Here is a 20,942-nt window from a genome sequence, read left to right as displayed (position 1 = left end):
AAGGGGAAAATCGCCCCCTCGCAGAAAACTGAACCGAGAAAAAAAAAATAGGTGCAATGGGTCCAGGAGGCGGGGAGGGTCTTAATTTTTTTTAATTCAATAAACAAGACAAGACTTAAAAGACTTAAAATACCAAAGTGGTTTCTTCATCTCACCGTGGAGCTCTCCAAAACAAACCACCACATTCAAGAGTCCCTTTGCCCTCCAGTCCCTGACCTGGGATGGAGACAGGAAGCCAAAGCTATGAAGAGTGGAGGAGAAGGAGCCCTTCCGAAGGCTTTTCACCTCTCTCCTAGGACGTTTTAGCCTTTTCACCCTGCGCTTGGCCTTTTCACGTGGTGGGAAGATGAGTCATCCGGGTGGAGGGTGGGAGCCTTACAGGAAGAAGGTTGCTTCTATGTCTGGGAGCTAACTTGATTCATGGTACATTTTCAAGTCGACTCAGTTTTATGATTAGAGATTTCTGATGATTGAGGTGGTCTGGAAGTTCGGCTGTTCATTCAGTGCCCTGCTTTGATTTGTAGGACTGAACTTGACCCTCGTTCTACTGTGTTTGAAATTTAGAAAAATTGGTTTCAGCATATACAAGAATCAAAACCTAGAAATTTAGATTTTTTTTGTTTGCAATATAGTTTTCATTTCCAAGGTGTTCCCCTAATTTGCCACTGGAAATTGCTGGCTATTCAAAATGGTCTTTTAAACAAAATTCAAACCTCAAACATGTCAAAAAGATTCTAACTTATATTGACTCAGCCTCAATTTGACTATGCAGTTTCATTCCAAGAAGAGGGAACATTGAAAAAAATAACCCCCCCCCCTTTTTATGTATGTGAAAATAATAAACTTTTCTACCTGGCCAGATGATTTATCTGAGGTAGATTAAACATAAGTTATGAAACTTTATGGTCCAGCACTTTCCCACAATTGTAACCTGTCTTTAATTCAAAGATTCGATTCAACAAACGCCTCACCACCTAAATTATCTCATATCAATTTTGTATTTTTCTCTATGTTCTTGGACATGTAGATGCAAGGGCTCTTTCATTTTTCTTTTGTATCCCTGGTGCATAGCACAGTGTAAAATCTTGTGGACTGATTGATTATGCCCACTGTGTTCAAACCACTGTCCTGGACACTGGGAATACAAAGATGAAAAACACCACTGCCCTTGTCATCAGAACAAGATCTGGAACAAGAGAAAGGACCTCTGGGGCCATCTAGTCCAGCCCCCTTGTTTTCAAGTGGAGGAAACCAAGAACCAGGGATGTTTAGTGACTTGCTCAAAGTTTGGAACCTAGGGCCTCTGATTCTAGAACTAGTGCTCTTTTGCATGACACCAGAGCTAACAGGGAGTACAGCACTGACACAAGTAGTATGCAAAGTTGGTTTGTGAAAAGGACAAAGGAGAAATTCAAAGGGCTGGAAGAAAATTTGAGGAGAAAGAAATCACTTTCAGCTAGAGGATGGAGAGATCAGGGAAATCATCATGGAAGAAGTGATGCCCAAGCTGGACCTTGACGGAGAAGGAAGGTCTAAATTTGGGAGGGTCTAAACATAGGACATGACATAGCACTTAGGACTTCTCCCTTCAGTACCCATTGATAATGCCATCTAAGTGATTAAAATAGTTGTAGGAGACAGGTGAAAAGGGCAACCAGAATTTTGAAGGATCAGTTTATACCACAGTTGATCAGTTGAAGGAAATGGGAGTGTTTAGCCCAGAGAATTTAATTTGATAAACATTTACTAAGTACCTACTATGTGGCAGGCACTGTGCTAAGCACCTGGGATACAAAAAAAGAGGCAAAAGACAATCCCTGCCTTCAAGGAGGTTACAATCCAATGAGGGACCCATGCAAACAAACATATTCAAAGTAACCTGTTTAGCCATACTCCAACTGATCAGCATCCCCTCAACCGCCAATTCTTCACCACCACAAAAAGAGCTGCTATAAATATTTTTGGACAAGTAGGTTCTTTTCCTTTTTCTTTGATCTCTCTGGGATATAGACCTAGTAGTGGTATTGCTGGGTCAAAGGGTATGCACTTTTTTTAGCCCTTTGGCCATAGGAGTTTTTCTGTTGTTTTTTAAATAACATGTTGAACTTATCATATACTTAAAAAGAAGAGCAATCTGTACAGCATCTATATTTGTAGCATCATGTACAATCTTTTTCTATTTTCCTTTCTATGTGAAAATGCTTATATTATTTGGTATTGATAAAATTCAGAATAAAACATTTTTTAAAAATAAATTCAACAAATATTTAGTAGGTGCCTACTGTATGCCCAGCGTAATACTAGATTATCTGGTGGATGGAAGAGTTCTTTGGAGGCCTTTTTTAATTGAATGCTCTTTTTTAAAATTACATATTGAATTTATTATATCTATATTTTATATTTTTTTCTTGATAACATGTATAAACAATTTTAATGTTCTTTTTGAAAAATTTGAGTTCCAAATTTGCTCCCTCCTTCCCATCCCTCCCACACACATTGAAAAGGCAATTTGCTATAGCTTATATATGTGCAGTCATGCAAAATATATTTCCATATTAGCCATGTTGCAAAATAAAACAGAAAAAAAGACAAGAAAAATAAAGTTTTTTTTTCAAGTATGTTTTGATCTTCATTCAGACGCTATCAGTTCTTTCTCTAGAGATGGCATTTTTCATTTTAAGTCCTCTGAAATTGTCTTGGATGATTGTATGACAGAATATCTAAGTCATTCACAGCTGATCATTGTACGATATTGCTGCTATAGTATACAATGGTCTCCTGGTTCTAGATACTTCACTTTGTATCAGTTCATATAAATCTTCCCAAGTTTTTCTAAAAACCATCCTGCTCATTATTTCTTATAGCAAAATAGCATTCCATCACAATCACATACCAAAGTTGTTCAGTCATTCCTCAATTAATGGACATCCCCTCAATTTCTAATTCTTTGTCACCACAAAAAGAGCTGCTGTAAATATTTGTGTGTGTGTGTGTGTGTGTGTGTGTGTATCCATCCTTTTCTTTTATTTCTTTGGGACACAGACCTAGTAGTGGTATTTCGGGGTCAAAGGATATACACAGTTTTCTAGTTCATTGGGCATAGTTGCCAGTTGTTCTCCAGAATGGCTGGACTAGTTCACAACTCCACCAATAGTATGTGTTAGTGTCCCTGTTTTCTATATCTTCTCCAGCATTTACCATTTACCTTTTCTTTCGTGTTACCCAATCTGATAGGTGTGAAGTGGTACCTCAAGGTTGTTTTAATTGGCATTTCTCTAATCAGTAGTGATTTAGAGCATTTTTTCATATGACCACAGATAGCTTTGATTTCTTCTAATGAAAACTTACTATTCATATCCTTTGACCATTTATCAATTGGGGGAATGGCTCTTATTTTTATAAATTTGGCTCAATTACCTATACACTTGAAAAGTGAGGCCTTTATCAGAGAAACTTAATATAAAACATTTCCCAGTTACCTGCTTTTCTTCTAATTTTGGTTGCATTGGTTTTGTTTGTGTAAAAAAATTATTTCATGTAATTAAAATTATCCATTTTACTTCCTGTGATCTTCTATATCTCTTGTTTGGTCATAAACTCTTCCCTTATCCATAGATCTGACAGGGTAAATTTTTCCATGCTCCCCTAATTTGCTTATAAAATCACCCTTTATGTCTAAATCATTTACCCATTTTGACCTTATCTTTGTATATGGTATGAGGTATTGGTCTATGCCCAGTTTCTGCCAAACTGCTTTCCAGTTTTCCCAGAAATTTTTGTCAAATAGTGAGTTCTTGCCCCCCAAAACTTGGATCTTTGGGTTTATCAAACACTAGATCAGTATGGTCTTTCACTACTATATATTATATACCTAATCTATTCCACTGATCCACCACTATATTTCTTAGCAGAAGAAAAAGACACTGGGCACATGATAACTGTCTTCAACTATTTGATTCAGTACAATGTAGAAGAGGAAACAGACTTGTTCTCCTTCAGTCAATCAATAAACGTGTGTTATGCCATGCACAGTGCTAAACACTGATAATTTAAAAAAAAAAAGGCAAAAGACAGTCCCTGCCCTCAAGGAGTTCACAATCTAATGAGGGAGACAACATGCAAATAAATATATACAAAGCAGGCTCTACCCAGGATAAATAGGAGCTAATTAAGAAAAGGCCCTAGAATTAAGAGGTTTTGGGGAAAGCTTCTGGTAAAAGATAGTATTTTAGTTGGGATTTAAAGGAAGCCAGGAAGGTCAGTAGTCTGAGCAGAAAAGGGTAAGTGTTCCAGGCAGGGGGGACAGCCAGAGGAAATGTCCAGAGCTGAGAAGTGGAGTGTCACTGGATGGAAGAGTACGTGGCACACAGTTGTTGTTGATGTTTGTCCTTCATTCTCGAAGAGGACCAATGACATCAGCAGTGTGATGTCTTGACTTTCAAGTGAATTGGATTTAAGTGAGACAGGGCTGTACAAAGTCAGTCTTACTCTCTCCTCCAGGGTCATCTGAGGTAAGAACACTGGAAAGGTAAGGATTGGGGAGGGAGGGTTATGAAGGGCTTTGACTGCCAAACAGAACATTTTCTATTTGATCCTGGAGATAATAGGAAGCCACTGGAGTCATGCCACTGCTTAACTGCAGAGTGCAGAAAAGTAGAAACTGTGGGTAAAACTTATAAAGATGCAAGGCATAGGCTTAATTTGGGCTGCCTCAGGTTCCCCTTTACTAGAGATCTTTAAAAAAAAGAAGCCAGATGCACACTTGCCAGGTACACTATAGATGGATTCTTTTCCAGGTAGATGGTCTTTGAAGTCCCTTTCAACCCTAAAATTCTGTGAAATATGTATCAGATTATAACTAGGGTGAGGAGGCAAGAGGAGAGAGCAGGAGAGGGAGAGGAAGTGATACAAAGACAAGATTCTGACATTTTCCCTTTAAATAAAAGACATGCTAAAAATATGTAATTTTGCTTCTCTCTAGTCTTTAAAATTTTTAAATGAAATTGATTTTTAGAAACTGATGAAATATATTTCTAAATTATCCATCAAACTGAAAGAGGGAAAAAATCTACACAGGAAAAATGAAATGGTAAAGAATCTGTTGCCCAGATAATGCCATGCAGTTAGATGACAACCTCTAGACCTTGTCTACCGGTACCTATATCCAGGACAGACAATACAAATGAAAAATGAATGAGCCTCAGAATTAAACAGAAGAAGAACTGGCTGAATTGCTTTTAGGAAATTGCAAAGCTTCTTTAAAGCCCAAATGTCTTCAGAAAGAAAGGTACATCTTTTTTTTTTAAATAGCAGCAAGTGTTTCTGTATGGCTTCCAGCTGTCAAATACCACAATGTCTGAAGAATTAAAAATGAGTATCACACAGAGGGTCATGGAGTGGTATGTGATGGGTATGAACAACTCCAACATGTAACAAGTAGCAATCTTCAAAAAAAAGAACTAGGTAAAAAAAGTCATTGGGGAAATGAAAATTAGAAAAAAGAAGACAGACTGGTCTCATGTTCCATTAAAGAGCCCATGTGCTTCACCAGTATCTTCATAAAGTCAGAAAAAAGCCCTTCACATGTTGGGTGGACCCCCTGCAGTAAACTTCTGGAAGAACAAGGACAAGAGTCATATAGGAATGGCTGCCATGGTTGCAATCTTCATTAGTGGTTCCATCTAATTGAGGACATAGATCCATTTGAGAATGTGTCAGATCGTTGAAAATATACATTTCTCTCATATGCATATATGTACATATATACATACATATGTGCATATATATGTATATATTTCACACGCAGGCAAATAGATACATATAAGAAGGTACTAAAGAAAAGCTCTTTTGTAGGACAGACTTTTCTATCAAGCACTGGGGATACACAGTGGCAGTTCAACTTTTCCCACCCTCTCCCCAAGAACCTTAATTTAACCCGAACTGCTAAAATCCTTCTGAAATGTTCAGTTACACATACAGATTAGTGATGCAGTAGGAGAAATTTCGGAGGGACTTCATCTATCAATTTCAGCTTAGTTATGTAAGATTCTTGTAGTCACATGTTTGCCTTTGTATTTGCTCCAACCAAAATAATCTAAAAGGACTATTTTTCTTCATCCATCCATCCATCCGTAAGTTTTACAAAAATACAATGCATATCCTAGAAAATGACAATTGTAACAACAGTCAGTAGCAATTAACATCAGGACAACAAAACAACACAGCTCTGACAACGGTCCCCCACCTAGCCACCCTACCAAAAAACAAAAGCACCTGGAGTAGTGATTAAGAGTGATATACCTGGGGTCAGGAAGACCTGGGTTTGAATTCTGCCTCAGACATTTACTAGCGGAGTGACCTTTGACAAATCACTTAACCTCTCTAAGCCTCAGTTTCCTCAACTGTGAAATAAGAATAATAACGCTCATCTATGTTATATGGCTGATGCGAGGATCAAATAAGATAATACGTGTAAAGCACTTTGCAACCTTAAAGCACAATACAAATTTTAACTATGATGACGATAAATAATTTTATATATAATGCTATACATATGATCTATTGTTTCAGTTATTTCTAAGAAATTAAATTATTTGATTTGTGCCTAAGAGTAAGGTTGAATCTGCGTACTGTTACTAGTATAATTAAAGGAGGAAGGAAAAAGTGGTAATTTGTGTCTAAAACTAAAAGGTGTGAGGAGAGCTTAAAAATCACAAAATTTGTAAAAGATAAAAGCGTGCAATGATAATAATTTGAAAATTGCCTATTACTCCACAGAAACATCTGGAATCAGTTTACTTGGTTTGCTAGTAGGCATTTTAGAAGAGAAGCAGCTGGAATATGGTAGAAAGACCATTGGACTTAGAACCAAAAGACCTGGCTTTGAGCTCTGCCCCTTACTAACTTTATAAACTTGGGCAGTCAATTTACTCTGGGTCTCAGTTTCCAAATCTGTACAATTCAGGCATTAGATTGAATGATCCTAAGGTCCCGTCCAGCTTTCATATTCCATAATATGGGAATAGCTAGAGGCAAAATGCAAATTCTGTCTGGCACATGTTAAACATTTAGTAAATTACTTGTTGGCTGCTGAATCATGATAATTTCTGAAGTGATCATTGAGTGAACATATCTTTGATGTTATCTTGTCAAGATTCAAAAATTGTGGTACGTCTAGACTGCTAAACATTCTGGTTTGGCTATTTGTATCAGAGAACTGCTTAAGTTTTGTTCTGATATCATAATAAGAGTTAGCACTTACATAGCACTTTCAGATTCGCAAGGCATTTTACATATGTTATCTCATGTGATCCTTACAACAGCCTATGAGGTAGGTGTTTCCATCACCATCTCATAGGTAAGGAATTTGGGACTAAGAAAAGTTATGACTTTTTCCAGGGTCATACAGCTAGCTAAGCCTCTGAGGCAGAATTTGAATTCAGATCCTCCTAAGCCTGAGAAGCAAGCTTGGAATTAGGAAGATTCATCTTTATGAGTTCAAATCTGGCCTCAGACGCTTAGTATCTGTGTAACTCTAGGCAAGCCACTTAACCCTGTTTGCCTCAGTTTCCTCATCTGTAAAATGAACTGGAGAAGGAAATGGCATACCCCTCCAGTATCTTTGCCAAGAAAGCCCCAAATGGGGTCACAAAGAGTTGGACATGACTGACCCAACTCCACCTCCAAGGTGCTATCTGCTGTACCATCTAGATATTTTGCTATGGTCCTAAAGAGCATGGAAAATGAACTGACCATCCTGGACACCAGGATATAAATTAGGGAGAAGTTTCCTTGCTTAGAGACAAATAGCCAGAATCACAGAATTACAGATGGAGTAGAGAGGCCTTCAGAGGTCATCTAGTCCAATTCATACCTAAGCAAGAATTGCCTGTACGACACTCAGCAAGGGCTCCCCTTGGAGAGCTCCAGTAAGAGGGGCCCCACAATCTCTTAAGGAAGACCAGCCTATTTTTACTTCACTCCAATTGTTAAGAAGTTTTTCATTCCATCAGACCTAAATCCAGAGGCAGCTGGCAGTACAATGGATAGAATGCCAGGCCTGGAGTCAGAAAGACTTGAGTTCAAATTTGGCCTCAGACGCTTACCAGCTGTGTCACCCTGGGCAAGTCATTTAACCTCTGTTGGCCTCAGTTTCCTCAACTCTAAAATGGGGAACATAACAGCATCTGCCTTTCAGAGTTGTTGTGAGAGTCAAATGAGATGGTATTTGTAAAAAGTGCTTAGCACAGCGCCTGGTACGTAGTAGGTACGCTTATTCCCTTCCCCCTAAATTTGCTTCTCTGCAAATTCCTCTGAATCATTCCACCCTAGTCTTCTCCTCAGCAGCCAAGTCTAATCCTTCTTCACATGACAGCCCAAATGCTTGAAAATTGCTATTAAGTTATCTCTAGTTTGAAAAAGAAAAGATTTAAATATTACTACCAGTGCTGTTATCTAATCTTCATATAGCATGTTATCTAGTTCACTTACTATTTTGGTCACCCTTTTCTGGACACATTCCAGCTTATCTATTCCCTTGGTAAAAGGTTATGCCCAGAACTGAGCTGCATTTCAGATATGACCTATTAAAGATTTAAACTCCACTAAGACTTTTGGGATGCCCTGTAATGTATATAGTCACCCTAGTCAGGCACGGGGAACCTGCAACCTCGAGGTCACATGTGACCCTCTAGGTCTTCAAGTGAAGCCCTTATATTGAATTCAGATTCAGTCAAAGGGCCAAACTTGAGGGCCTGGGGGCCATGTGTGGCCTGCTGGATGCTTGAAAGCTATTCAAGTAGAGTACATGGGCGCAGCACAATATTTCACATTTATAGTTCTATGGGGCCTCATTATAAGGGAAAAGCAACGTCCACCACTCCCTTATCAAGGGTGTGCTATAACCAGTTATTAACTGGCTCAAGAGAAACTTTTGTTTGAAGCAAATGCTACAAATCAGGACTTGTTTTATTGTTTCATTTATTGTCTAGACTTCAGAAAGTGTTAAACTTAAAAAAAAAAGATTAAATTGAAAAGTTCATCATGTGTACATTTTTTCCCTAGAGAGTTGGTTATTAAACATTAACCAACCCATCCCCCTCATGTTCCCAGCATTCCTTCCCTTTTTACCTCACTCCCTCCAGGTGATCCTCAGCCTTGATGGGACTTATAAACAGCCCTCCTAATTGATGGTACTTCTAGGGTACTCCACTTCGAAGAGCAAAAGGTCCCTAGGGGTCCGGACAGTTACTTCAATTATAGCACTACCTTGAGATCATGACTCCCAAGCTGGAAAATTCAGGTTTGTTAATAATAATAAGCTGACATTTACATAGCACCTAATATGTGCCAGGCATTGTGCTAAGCCCTTCACAATTACTATCTCATTTGATCTTCATAACAACCCTGAGAGAGAGGTGTTATTATTATCCCGATTTTACAGATAAGGAAACTAAGGCCAACGGAGGTTGAATGACTTTTTCAGGGTGACGCAGCATCAAAACTGTGAGGCTAGATTTGAATTTGGGTCTTCCTGACTCTAGGCCCAGCCTTCTTCTTTCTGCACCACCTAGCTGCCTGCTAGAAAGCCAACCTGCTAGAGAGCTGACCAGATTGCCACAGTCTCCACAATCACAATAACAGTGAAGGTCAAAGTCTGGGTTTGTTCCTCCTAATCATGGCCTGGGGCCTTACTGCTTCTTGGCTTTGCCAACCGAAGCACCCGGCTTGATCCAGATCCTTTACTTGGTTCAGGAATTCCTCCAGTGAGTGATCCACTGCTGCCAGCTGACATTCTTGACATTTCCGGTTCACCCCATGAATGTTTTGCAGTCCTTTCTTTCCTCTGCTTCTTTTCTCTGCTACTATTATCCCTGGAACTGCATCATTTACTAGAGAGTCAGTGTCTGTGTATAGCCTCTGTCTCCCCCAACCTCTTCTAGGTCTAACCCCTTGAAGGTATAGCCTCTTTTGAACGGCCAAACACAAGAGTACAGCTCAGGTGTGTAAACTAGCTATGGACCTGAGTCAATGAAGGGCAATAAGTACTTGTCAAGGAAACACAAGAGAGAAGAAGGGTTCTCCTTGGGGCATGGGTGGGCGGTACCCACATTTGAAATTATCGGGTCAAATTCATATTTTGTTCCCTTACTTTTCTAAATTCTTACCAGGAAACAAAATTAAGTAAATTTAAGATCCCTATGTTAGAATCTTAGGTATAATTAAAGGTACAGAATTATGAAAATTAATTTAGCATTAGAATTTTGAACTGGAGGGGGGCGGAGCCAAGATGGCAGCTGGAAAACAGGGACTCGCTTAAGCTCTCCCCTAAATCTCCCCAAATACCTGTAAAAATGATTCTAAACAAATTATAGAGCTATAGAACCAACAAAATAACAGAGGGAAACAAGTCTCCAGCCCAAGACAGCCTGGATGTTTGCTGGGAAGGGTCTATTGCGCCATACTGGGAGTGCAGCACAGCCCAGCTTGGGCCGCACCAGGACAGACCAGACCAGGAGTAGATGGGGCAGAGTAGGCCTCAGAGCCATGAATCAGAGCTGTGGCAGTTAGCAGACTTCTCAACCCAAAAATGCCAAAGACAATGGAGCAACTCAGTGAGAAAACTGCTGGATCTGGGTGTGAGAAGTGTACTGTCTGGCCCTAGCCCTGGGGGCAAAAGGAGACAGTAGCAGGAAGCTCTGGTGGCTGCTTCCAGAGCTCCAGCAGCAGCTGCTTTCAGAACCCCTGGCCCCCACGATGGGAGGAATCAAGCGGTGGATCAGAGCGAGAGTGTAGGGAGTGCTTTGCTGGCACTGAGGCAGGGTTCTCTTGCTTTGCCCTGCTTGGATCTGGGTCGCAGTCCTGGTTGGCAGTTCTTGGGGGAGGAAGAGTGCTGGTGTGGCAAAGCTTGCAGTGACTGTGGAGAAGGAGTCCTCCTGGTAGTTATAAGGCAGAAAGGAGTGCTTGCACTCACAGACCAGAGCACAGGCCAGGAGAGGAGCATCATACCACCCAGAATAGAAGTAGCTCTGAAAATAGCAGTGCAAAACCCCTGAAGCTTGGGACAAAGCACTCTCCACTCTGAAAGCAGTCATACCCTGACGTAAAGCTCAAAAGTCAAGTAATTGGCTGGGAAGATGAACAAGCAGTGTAAAAGGACTCAGACTATAGAATCTTTTTTTGGTGACAAAAAAGTTCAAAACATATAGCCAGAAGAAGTCAACAAAGTCAGAGATCCTACATCAAAAGATTCCAAGAAAAATACGAATTGGTCTCAGGCCATGGAAGAGCTCAAAAAGGATTTGGAAAAGCAAGTTAGAGAAGTAGAGGAAAAATTGGGAAAAGAAATGAGAGTGATGCAAGAAAATAATGAAAAACACATTAACAACTTGCTAAAGGAGACCCAAAAAAATAGTGGAGAAAATAACACCTTAAAAAATAGATTAACCCAAATTGCAAAAGAGCTCCAAAAAGCCAATGAAGAGAAGAATGCCTTAAAAGGGAGAATTAGCCAAATGGTAAAGGAGATCCAAAAGACCACTGAAGAAAATACTACCTTAAAAATTAGACTGCAGCAAGTGGAAGCTAGTGACTTTATGAGAAATCAAGATATTATAAAACAGAACCAAAAGAATGAAAGAAATGGAAGACAATGTGAAATCTCATTGGAAAAACTACTGACCTGGAGAATAGATCCAGGAGACATAATTTAAAAATTATTGGACTACCTGAAAGCCATGATCAAAAAAAGAGCTTAGATATCATCTTTCAAGAGATTATCAAGGAAAACTGCCCTGACATTCTAGAACCAGAGGGTAAAATAGAAATTGAAAGAATCCACATATTGCCCCTGGAAAAAGATCCCCAAAAGAAAACTCCTAGCAATATTGTAGCCAAATTCCAGAGTTCCTAGGTCAAGGAGAAAATATTGCAAGCAGCCAGAAAGAAACAATTAGAGTGTTGTGGAAACACAATAAAGATAATACAAGATCTAGCAGCTTCTACATTAAGGGATCCAAGGGCTTGAAATATGATACTCCAGAGGTCAAAAAACCAAGAATCATCTACCCAGCAAAACTGAGTATGATACTCCAGGGCAAAATATGGATTTTCAATAAAATAGAGGACTTTCAAACTTTCTCAATGAAAAGACCAGAGCTGAATAGAAAATTTGACGTTCCAATACAAGAATCAAGAGAAGCATGAAAAGGTAAACAGGAAGGAGAAATCATAAGGGACTTACTAAAGTTGAAGTGTTTTGTTTACATTCCTACATGGAAAGATGATATTTGTAACTCATGAGACCTTTCTCAGTAACAGGGTAGTTGAAGGGAATATACAAATATAGAGACAGAGGGCACAGGGTGAGTTGAATATGAAGGGATGATATCTAAAAAAAATAAAATTAAGGGGTGAGAGAGGAATACATTGGGAGAAGGAGAAAGGGAGAGATAGAATGGGGTAAATTATCTCACATAAAAGTGGCAAGAAAAAGCAGTTCTGTTGGAAGGGAAGAGGGGGCAAGTGAAAGGGAATGAGTGAATATCGCTCTCATTGCATTTGACTTAAGGAGGGAATAACATACATACTCAATTGTGTATCTTACCATACTGGAAAGTAGGAGGGAAGGGGATAAGAGAGGGGATGATGGAAGAGAGGGCAGATTGGGGAAGGAGGTAATCAAAAGCAAACACTTTTGAAAAGGGACAGGGTCAAGGGAAAAAAAATTGAATAAAGGGGCATAGGATAGGATGAAGGGAAATAAGTTAGTCTTTCACAACATGACTATTATGGAAGTGTTTTGCATAATGATACATGCGTGGCCTATGTTGAATTGCTTGCCTTCTCAAGGAGGGTGGGTGGGGAAAGAAGAAGGGAAAGAATTTGGAACTCAAAGTTCTAAAAACAAATGCTCAAAAAAAAGTTTTTACATGCAACTGAGAAATAAGATATACAGGCAATGGGGTATAGAAATCTATCTTGCCCTACAAGAAAGTAAGGGGAAAGGGAATGGGGTGGGGGGAGTGGGATGACAGAAGGGACGGCTGACTGGGGAAAAGGGCAATCAGAATATATGCCATCTTGGGGTGGGGGAAGGGTAGAATTGGGGAGAAAATTTGTAACTCAAAATCTTGTGGAAATCAATGTTGAAAACTAAAAATATTAAATAATAAAAAATAAATTTAAAGGTGGAGAAGAGCTCTCTGAGGTGGAGGTAAAGCAGATATGTGGAATGCTGAGTTCAAAAGCACAGAGAAGGAAAATGGAGGGCCATAAGTGGGTGCAGAGAAAAAATCTAGTTGCTATAGTCTAAAAAGAAATAAAAGGTATTAACTGCCTAAGAAATGTACAAAGTGCTATTTAACCTTCCATGGAAGGAGAGATCATTTGGGGATGAGGAAAGGCTTAGAAGAAGAGGTGGCTTTTGAGCTGAGTCTTGAAGGATAAGTAATAAAATAATAATAACATTACAAAAAAGAATTTTGAACTCCACAAAATTCTAACTGTAATTAGCATCGAACTATAGATATGTATGACTATCTTGCCCAGCCATGCAAATTGGCATTACCCCTCTGCTAAAGGAGTTAAAAGAAATCATAAAATTGATAAGTAAAAAGTTCATTCAAATGGAAAATTCCTATCATCTCTATTCTCCAATAGTAAGACATTTCTTCAGGCTGCTGCATTATTCATTATCTCTATGATGCTGGTATGAAAAGCATTCTTTGTGAAAAAATTTTATTCATATCTTTTGTTTTTACATCACCTTCATTTCTAAATATATCCCCTTTCTCTCACTTACCCAGGGTGCCATCACTCATAACAATGAATTTTTTAAAAAAAGGGAAAAAAAAGCTCTTCAGCTAAAAGAAAATTCAACACATCACTTGAGTCAGACAATATATGTAATGTTCCTCACCTGTAGTCCTCCACCTCTTCAAAGAAAGAATTGAGTAAGGTACACTTTTTTTTCAGTTCTTTGCCTCAGCCAAATTTCTTGGTCATCCTAATTATACTAAGTCATTGTGTATTTTGTTTTCTTGATTCTGCTTACTTCATTCTGCACCAGTTCATATAAATCTTCTCAAGTCTCTATGAATTCATTCTTGAAAATTGGAGTGGGGAGAGGAGGAAAGGGGAGAAACTCAAAATCTCACATGGTTTATGGGAACACACTCAAGCAAGTTTTTTAAAATTTAAAAATTACAATTTTCAGAAGAAAAAAATATTTAAAGAAAAGAGTTCTAAAGAAGAATGAGTCACGGTGGTTAGTGGCTCCCTGCTGAGGGGTTATGAGGCAGCTCTTTGTCAGCCCTATGACAACAATAGCGAAGTTTACTTTCTTCTCAGAGCACAATCCAGTACATGGCAGAGAACCACCCCCAAGCCCTACTTGATAAACCTAATGACTACTACTACTTTTAATGTTTTATGTGAACCCAAATGACACAGACAGAAGAAAGCCAGAGAGCATTGCTAAATATTATGAAGTCTTGGCCAAGAAACTGAAGACTTTACGGGCACAGGTAGTGTTATAATCATTCTTTAAAGGCAAGGGCCTCAGAAGAGCAAGGCAGATTTGGAAAATTAACAGTTGATTGCAAAAAATGTCTGAAAATGGAACTTGTTTTTCTGGCTCATAGTTTAAAATTTAAGAATGGTTAACCTGGTTCTAACAAGGATTGGATGTGTTTGGTTAGAGCATAAATCACATCTAAAGGATGAAAAATGAAAAGGATGAGAAGGGAGAAAACTGCATTTATCAACAAAACTGGATTCCATAGAGTGGGGGAAAATGTGAGAAGAATAGAAGTCAAGAAGTCCCCAAATTCTCAAAAAACAGAATTTGAGCGTCCAGCAATAAAAATCCACGGCCCAAGTAACGATATGGAAATTCATATAGTATGGGTAAGAAGCAAGGCAAACTAATGCAAGGTGGCAAATTTGACCTCATAGGCACCAACTATTGAGACTTGGTGGGATGAGACCTATGAGTGGAATATTCATAAACTCTAGAAGGAACAGGTTAGGCAAGTTGTAAAATGAGGGCATATTAAGTAAATATTAACAAAATATTAATATTAAGTAAATATTAACAAAAATTCATGTGAGGAAATCCAGGGACCAGATGGTAATTGTGTGATTGAGAGCATTTTAGTGAATGTCAAAAGAGATAGAAGCATTACTGTCATCACAGTCCATTATAGACCACTTGGATAGAAGGAAAATATAGGTAAGTATTTAAGGAAACATCATAAGCTTGGAATGAGAGAATAGTATTGAAGTAATAAATGATATGGAACTTGCATTATCCAGACAGCTATAGGAATTCTCTCTTTGCCAAAAGCAGTAATAATTTCCTGACATACTAATTTCTTTATATGAGAGTATCTTCTCTGCCAGAATGTAGTTCTCATCCTTAGGGAGTAATTGGCTATTAGATTTTGTAATAGAGGAGAGGAAAGCTGGATGCAGTCTGAAATGCCCCCAAAATGTAGTTTAAAGAAGAAATGAGTCATGATGGTTGAGGGCTCCCTGTTCCTCCCAGAACCTCCATTTAAGGTGGGCCCTCAGGCACCTCTCTTTTCATTTCCCACCTGGTCGAAATTCTCTACCCAGAACTGGGTACCTTCCCACCCTAGACCCACCCCACCCCTTTCCAACTTTCTTTTGTGTGTTCTTTCTCCATTAGATTGTAAGGTCCTTAAGGGCACAAACCATCTTTCTTTTTCAAATTTGTATTCCCAGCACTTAGTACAGGGCCTGGTGCTTAATAAATGTTTGTTGACAGATATAGTTTGGCAATGAGGTATGTGTCCCTCATATTTGGTAAACAACTGCTAATGATTGTATATATCCCCCAAATCTTATAAACAATTGATAAACACTCATGAATGACATTGAGAAACTAAAGCTTTGATTGATTAGTTTCCTTTCATCATTAGCTTAATTAATCAAGTACTAATTAGAACTGAGAAGTAGCTTGTAACCACCCTTAGACAGAACAACCACTAATTAGAGCAGAGAAGTAGCTTGAAATCACCCTTAGGCAGAACCATAAAAACTTAGTGGAGGCACCAGACATCAGTCAGCCTGCTCCTAGGTATCATCTAGGATAGACCCAGATCTTTCCCACACTTGGAAATGTGAGCATTCCATGTTTGCTTGCCAGTCGATGGATATCTGCAAGAATGCCACCACCATGGAGGAAGACACATGGCCTCTGGCTGGGCAGAGAGGGAACCTTATCATCCACACCAGGTACAAGGCATAATTACCAGGACCTTTAGGAATCAAGTTGGTGATTGTTCCTAGAGGGTTTGATGTTTGTATAATTGAATACTCAATAAAATTTGACAGCATGCATTGATGAATCAGACATTTATTAAGTGTCTACAATATGTTAGGTACTGTTCTAAGCTCTGGTAATAAAAAGGCAAAAACTAGTCTTTGTCCTCAAGGAACTCATGGTCTAGTGAGGGAGACAACCTGCAATAATAAGTGTAAGCCTTATCAGTATATAGTCAATACTAATGAGTTCCCACAATCAATTTTGAGCATTTTGTATTATAGTCTCCCATTAACTTAAAGAAAGTTATTATTTCATCTCAGCCTTTTCTACTCAAAGCTTAAAAAAAATTTCTTTAGCTTTTTTCCCAGAGATCCCATTCTTGGATGATCACTCCTTTTTCATTCTTTCCAGCTCTCTCATGAAATCAACTTTGAAACTAAATGGAGTTTTTAGTGCCTGAAGTAGCTATCTCTAATGGCTTTTTTTTTTATAGTAGGGTGCACTGATTAAGTTAAAACTAGATAGATAATACATAAACTTCCATTAAACTAGTGTATCCAGCTTTCTCTCACATCAGACTTTTTATCAGAGTTGATAATAAGTTGCCAAAATGGCTGGGTAAATTTTGACTCTTTTGTCTAATCTTGTTCCATCCAGATTCAATTTCTCTATGCTTTTGATAAGTGTACCACAAGCCATTGAAGGTATAAAGATTAAAAACTTCACACTTCCTGTCCACAAAGAGTTTACAATCAAAAAGGGAAAATACAACACATAATGGGAATTTTTCATACCCCACCTCAATAACTACAGAGAGCCTCGAGCCAGGGTAGGGAAGGAACCTTCAGCCTCAAGGCCATATGTGGTCCTCTAGGTCCTCAAGTGCAGCTCTTTGACTGAATACAAACTTCACAAAACAAACTGGAAGTTTGCAAAGGGCTGTACTTGAGGCCCATCTGGGTACTTGAGGACCCAGATGGCCACATGTGGTGGAGAAGCCACAGGTTCCCCAGCCCTGGGCCCTAGACTTTTTGATTGGAACAATCAGAGGTATAAACTAGGCACAAACAAAGCCTAGATATCTTCACTGAGTCAGATATAAGATGAGGAGAAATTACATTTGAGGAGTAAGGAATAGACCAAGATTAGATGAAGTTGCTAATAAAAGCAGTGAAATGGCTAAAATAAAACAGGGAGAGAGAAATCTCAAGATCTAGACTCCATCCTAATTATCTATGATTTCATCAAGTTAGAGACCTCTCTATGCCAATATTTTGTTGTTGAGTTGTTTTTCAGTTGTGTCCTACTCTTCATGACAATATTTTGGGGTTTTCTTGGCAAAGATACTGGAGTGGTTTGCCATTTTCTTCTCCAGTTCATTTTATAGATGAGGAAACTGAGGCAAACAGGGTTAAGTGACTTGCCCAGGGTCATACAACTAGTAGGTATCTGAGGACAGATTTGAACTCAAGAAGATGAGTCTTTCTGATTTCCAGGCCTGGCACTCATTCTATTATGCCACCCAGCTGCCCCTCCATACCAACATAGATCTCAATTGTTTTTGACTTAGTAGATAAGTCCTAGGGAATTTCCTGAGGGACAGAGACCTTGAGACTTTGCCAAGGTCACAAGTAGTAAGTAAATTTGGTAGGTGGAGGCAGTTTAGTAAATGGAAGCAGGATTTAAACCTGGGTCTTTCTGATTCTAAACTCAGCACTTTATTTACTATGCCAAGCTGCCTCTTATCTTTAATATATGTTATCTATTATATATTAACTAACATATTTGTTATCCATTCTTTACTATACCAATATATAATACGTATTAACAGTCCCTTTATAACCGAGAATTGACTAAACAATGGCTGCTTATATTGTATTTTACTTCTACTTAAGAATTTTAACTCAAATTCTAAATTCAGTCAGTCAACTGGCATTTATTAAGCACCTACTATGTGCCAAGCATTGTGCTAAGTGCTGGAGAGAGAAAGAAAGGCATAAACCAGTCCTTGCTCTCAATGAGCTCACAGTATTCTAATAAGGGAGATGACATGCAAGCAACTATGTATAGACAAAACATATGCAGGATAAATTAGGGGTCATTTCAGAGGGAAAACAGTAAGATTAGGGATGACTGGGAAAGGCTTATTTCAAAAGGTGGGAATTTAGCTGATACTTGAAGGAAGCCGGGGAATCCAGGAAGCAGAAATGAAGAGGGAAAGTTCCAGGCCTGGGAGTCTGCCAGTGAAAGTGCCAGGAGTTTGGAAATGGAGTGTTTGTTGTGTTCCAATAACAACTTGTTCTTGAAATTAAAAAAAAAAAAAAAACAACATAAACGCAGAGCCATAATGCTAACCTCAATCAACATGCTATCTGTTTGTGTGGCATCTATATATCCCAAATTCAATTTCAAGAAGAGAATGTGCGCTTTTTATTTAATATATTTAGTTTTCAGCATTGATTTTCACAAGAGTTTGAATTACAAATTTTCTCCCCATTTCTACCCTCCCCCCCACTCCAAGATGGCGTATATTCTGGTTGCCCTATTCCCCAGTCAGCCCTCCCTTCTGTCACCCCACTCCCCTCCCATCCCCTTTTCCCTTTCTTTCTTGTAGGGCAAGATAAATTTCTACGCCCCATTGCCTGTGTATCTTATTTTCTAGTTGCATGCAAAAACTTTTTTTTTGTTTTTGAACATCTGTTTTTAAAACTTTGAGTTCCAAAGAGAATGTGCACTTTTAGTGAAGATTTGCAAAAGACTTGAAAAAGGTGAGTAACTTGTCCGTGGCCACACGCCAATGAGAATCAGTGTTAGGATTTGAACCTAGACCATATCAAAGCATTACGCATATCGCTCTCTGAAGGTATAATTCCAAATTTATTTCTCCCTTTTAGAAATAGCTCTGTGGGTTTCTATGTGTTTAGGTGAACTAAAATTTCCATTTTTACTTAGTTCTGTTCTATACTCTAGAAAGAACTTTTTAAGTGTTGAAAAGTGAAAAAATACTGTGTTCAGTTCGAGATGCTATGTTATTTCTATAGCATTCTAACCATGTTCCTGTAACTCCTGAGGTTGTTTCTGTGATGCATGCAAAAAACTCATCAGAAGGTGAAGGGGCACTCACTGAAATTGGGTTGTAAGCTGGTTTTAAAAAAGTGGAAATAAATTTGGGGTGGAGGGAGAAAAGGAGAGGGAAAAAGAATAACCTTCAGGATGATATGGTCCAAAAGCCAGACAAGGCAGAACCTCGCCCAATCCTGTGACTTTACTGGGCCACAAAGATATCAGATAACAGTTCTCTTAATCCGGACTCCAGCTTCAATCATAGTCCTGTATCTGAGTAAATAATGCTCTGTTTTAAGGAATTAAGATGATATTTAAGGCCCGAGGAAGAAGCACACTAATATCTTTCACCTATCTCTAATGTTATATGAGTATATAAACATGCAAAACAGTTGCTTATTCTCATACAAGTATTAGCAATACTAGTGTTAATAAGCAACATTTAATTATAATTTTGAGTAATAATAATTTTTATTTTGATTACCTTAAAATCCGGATAAACACTTTAAGTGTTATTTTGAAAGTGACAAAAAACATATGAGGCATATGTATGTATTATTCATTATTACCAAAATTCAGAGGGGCAGTACCATAATATTACATTGCTCTTTACTCAGACTCGTCCTTCAGAAAGGTGAAACTGGGTGGTACTCCATGCCATGGAATTATTTAAAAGTTTACATTTTAACTCAACTTCCTAAGCATATGTGAAAAATTTCCAAGCAACTTACACTTTTATGAACCAATTTTTAAATTTAAATTTCAAAATTTTCAACTAATAAGCATTTATTCATCTGTCTTCTTTAATCCCTATTAAGCAAATTTTTAAAAAGAAAAAGAAAGCCCTCATTATTGCTGTATCCGTTCAGTGAAAAAAAGGCCATATTAGCCATTTCCAAAGATATGAGTCTCTGCATTTTAAGTTCATTACCTCTCTATCAGGAGGTAAATGCCATGCTTTATCTTTATTCCTTAGGATTATGGTTTAAGATTGCATTTGATGCTATATTTTATCACTAGCTAGGGCAGCTAGGTGGTGCCGAGAATAGAGTGCCTGGCCTGGTGTCAGGAAGACTCATCTTCCTGAGTTCAAATCTGGCCTCAGAGACTTACAAGCTGTGTGAACCTGGGCAAGTCACTTAACCCTGTTTGCCTCAGTTTCCTCATCTGTAACGTGAACTAGAGAAGGAAAAGGCAAATTGCCCCGGTATTTCTGCCCAGGAAACCCCAAATGGGGTCACAAAGACTCAGACATGACTGAAACAAAACAATTTATCATCAGCTGTGAATTCTTTTACCTCTGAGAAGTCAAAGGATCATAGATCTAGACCTGGAAGAGACCACAGAGGCCATCTAGTCAATAGGATCATAGATTTTAGAGCTGGAAGGAAGCTTGGAAGCCACTGAGTCCAACCCCTTGATTTTACAAATGGGGAAACTGAGTCCTGGAGAGGTTAGGTAACTTGCCCAGAATCACACAACTAGTAAATGTCTGAGGCGATATTTGAACCTGGGTCTCTGAATTTAAGTACAGTGCCCCACCCACTATGGCAAGCTCATCCAAACCTCTTGTTTTACAGATGAAGAA

At 38.6% G+C, this 20,942-nt stretch overlaps 1 protein-coding gene across 2 annotated transcripts in view; it reads right to left on the bottom strand.

The window, feature by feature from the left end:
- The window catches only part of RTN4 (reticulon 4), a 157,560-nt gene that overhangs the window by 72,738 nt on the left and 63,880 nt on the right, over positions 1-20,942 (bottom strand). The gene's annotated exons all lie outside the window — the stretch shown is intronic.

Source organism: Trichosurus vulpecula, chromosome 3 (genome assembly GCF_011100635.1).
Source record: "Trichosurus vulpecula isolate mTriVul1 chromosome 3, mTriVul1.pri, whole genome shotgun sequence".
NCBI classification, from domain to species: domain Eukaryota; kingdom Metazoa; phylum Chordata; class Mammalia; order Diprotodontia; family Phalangeridae; genus Trichosurus; species Trichosurus vulpecula.
The sequence above is the reverse complement of the archived record's forward strand: the minus strand, read 5'-3'. Positions and strand labels throughout refer to the sequence as shown.